Raw genomic sequence first — 3,309 nt, 5'->3', positions numbered from 1 at the left:
GGGCGCGCCCCCCTACCTCGTGGGGCCCCCGTAGCTCCACCGACGTACCCCCTGCACCCATATATACTCTTGTACCCTAAAACTTCCAGAACAGAAGATAGATCGGGTGTTCCGCCGCCGCAAGCCTCTGTAGCCACCAAAAACCTCTCGGGAGCCCGTTCCGGCGCCCTGCCGGAGGGGGATCCCATCACTGGTGGCCATCTTTATCATCCGGGCGCTATCCATGACGAGGAGGGTGTAGTTCACCCTCGGGGCTGAGGGTATGTACTAGTAGCTATGTGTTTGATCTCTCTCTCTCTCTCTCTCGTGTTCTCTCTCGTGTTCCCTCTATGGCACGATCCTGATGTATCCCGAGCTTTGCTATTGTAGTTGGATCTTATGATGTTTCTCCCCCTCTACTCTCTTGTGATGAATTGAGTTTTCCCTTTGAAGTTATCTTATCGATTGAGTCTTTTATGAGAACACTTGATGTATGTCTTGCCGTGATTATCTGTGGTGACAATGGGATATCATGTGCCACTTGATGTATGTTTTGGTGATCAACTTGCGGGTTTTGTGACATTGCAAACCTATGCATAGGGGTTCGCACACGTTCTTGACTCTCCGGTAGAAACTTTGGTGCACTCTTTGAAGTACTTTGTGTTGGTTGGATGAATCTGAGATTGTGTCATGCATATCGTATAATCATGCCCATGGATACTTGAGGTGACAATGGAGTATCTAGGTGACATTAGGGTTTTGGTTGATTTGTGTCTTAAGGTGTTATTCTAGTACGAACTCTTTTATAGATTGATCCAAAAGAATTACTTTGAGGTGGTTTCGTACCCTACCATAATCTCTATGTTTGTTCTCCGCTATTAGTGGCTTTGGAGTGACTCTTTGTTGCATGTTGAGGGCTTGTTATATTATCAATCTATGTTATTATTGTTGAGAGAACTTGCACTAGTGAAAGTATGAACCCTAGGCCTTGTTTCCTATCATTGCAATACCATTTACGCTCACTTTTACCAGTTGTTACCTTGTTGTTTTTATTATTTCAGATTACAAAAACCTATATCTACTATCTATTTTGCACTTGTATCACCATCTCTTCCCTGAACTAGTGCACCTATACAATTTACCATTGTATTGGGTGTGGTGGGGACACAAGAGACTCTTTGTTATTTGGTTGCAGGGTTGTTTGAGAGAGACCATCTTCATCCTACGCCTCCTACGGATTGATAAACCTTAGGTCATCCACTTGAGGGAAATTTACTACTGTCCTACAAACCTATGCACTTGCAGGCCCAACAACGTCTACAAGAAGAAGGTTGTGTAGTAGACATCAAGCTCTAGTAATTGGTCCAGTATGTAAGCAGCAGGGGCTGTGGGTGTAACAATGGTATTGATGTCCTCATCATCCTCCCCTTCTTGAAATGAAGTCGTCCTCGACGGAAGCTCATCTTCCCCACCCAAATAGGGCTTCAAATCTGCAATGTTAAAAGTGGGACTAACCCCAAAATTTGTAGGCAGCTCAAGTTTATATGAATTATTATTTATTTTCTCTAACACCTTAAAAGGACTATCAACACGTGGCATTAGCTTTGATTTGCGCAAATCAGGAAATCTATCCTTACGCAAATGTAACCAAACAAGATCTCCAGGCGCAAACACAACATGTTTTCTACCTTTATCTCCAGCAAGTTTATATTTAGCATTCATACGCTCAATGTTTTCCTTAGTTAACTCATGCATTTCTAAAATCAATTCAACACGTTGTTTAGCATCAAAATTAACCTTCTCCGAAGATGGAAGAGGCAACAAATTAATAGGCGCATGAGGTAGGAAACCATACACAATTTCAAAAGGGCACTTCTTAGTAGTAGAATGCAATGGACGATTATAAGAAAATTCAATATGAGGCAAGCATTCTTCCCACATTTTCTTATTATTCTTCAAAACAGCCCTAAGCATAGTAGACAATGTTCTATTGACTACTTCAGTTTGTCCATCAGTTTGGGGGTGACAAGTAGTACTAAAAAGCAGTTTAGTCCCCAACTTAGCCCATAAACATCTCCAAAAGTGGCTAAGAAATTTAGTATCACGATATGAAACAATAGTATTTGGCACACCATGCAAGCGAATAATTTCACGAAAGAACAAATTAGCAACATTAATAGCATCATCGCTTTTATGACATGGTATAAAGTGTGCCATTTTCGAGTATCTATCCACGACAACAAATATGCTATCCCTCCCCTTCTCTGTTCGAGGTAAACCTAAAACAAAGTCCATAGATATATCTTCCCAAGGAACACTAGGTACAGGCAAAGGCATATATAAACCATGAGGATTGAGTCGTGACTTAGCTTTTTGACATGTAGTGCAGCGACCAATAAAACGCTCAACATCCCGTCTCATCTTTGGCCAAAAGAAATGCGTAGCAAGTATGTCCTCCATCTTGTTCACGCCAAAGTGTCCCATTAATCCTCCTCCATGCGCCTCCTGCAACAACAAAAGACGAACGGAGCTAGCTGGAATGCATAGCTTGTTAGCACGTAACACAAATCCATCATTAACGACGAACTTGTTCCACATTCTCCCTTCTTTACAATTCTGTAATACATCTTTAAAATCAGCATCATGCACATATTGATCTTTGATGGTCTCCAAACCAAATAATTTAAAGTCAAGTTGTGAAAGCATAGTATAGCAACGAGACAATGCATCAATAATAACATTTTCTTTACCCTTCTTGTGTTTAATGACATAAGGGAAAGTCTCAATGAATTCAACCCATTTAGCATGTCTAAGATTCAGTTTAGCTTGACTTTTAATATGTTTCAAAGATTCATGATCAGAATGTATAACAAATTCTTTGGGCCATAAATAATGCTGCCATGTTTCTAAAGTCCGAACAAGAGCTTATTATTCTTTATCATAAGTAGAATAATTCAGACTAGGCCCACTCAATTTTTCAGAAAAGTATGCAACAGGTTTGCCATCTTGTAATAACACACCTCATAATCCAATTCCACTAGCATCACATTCAAGCTCAAATGCCTTATTAAAATCAGGAACTTGGAGTAAAGGAGCATGTATCAACTTATCTTTCAACACCGTGAAGGCTTCTTCCCGTGCGGTACCCCAAATAAAAGGCACATCCTTCTTTGTATGCTCATTGAGAGGTGCAGCAATGGTGCGGAAATCTCTCACAAAACGCCTATGGAATCCAGCGAGGCCAAGAAAACTCCTCACTTGTGTGACCGTTTTGGGCTGCGCCCAACTCTCAATAGCTTCAATCTTGGCTTTATCAACTTCAATTCCCTG

The sequence above is a fragment of the Triticum dicoccoides genome, chromosome 2B (assembly GCF_002162155.2).
Source record: "Triticum dicoccoides isolate Atlit2015 ecotype Zavitan chromosome 2B, WEW_v2.0, whole genome shotgun sequence".
Taxonomy (NCBI): Eukaryota; Viridiplantae; Streptophyta; class Magnoliopsida; order Poales; family Poaceae; genus Triticum; species Triticum dicoccoides.
This window is presented reverse-complemented; position numbering follows the sequence as displayed.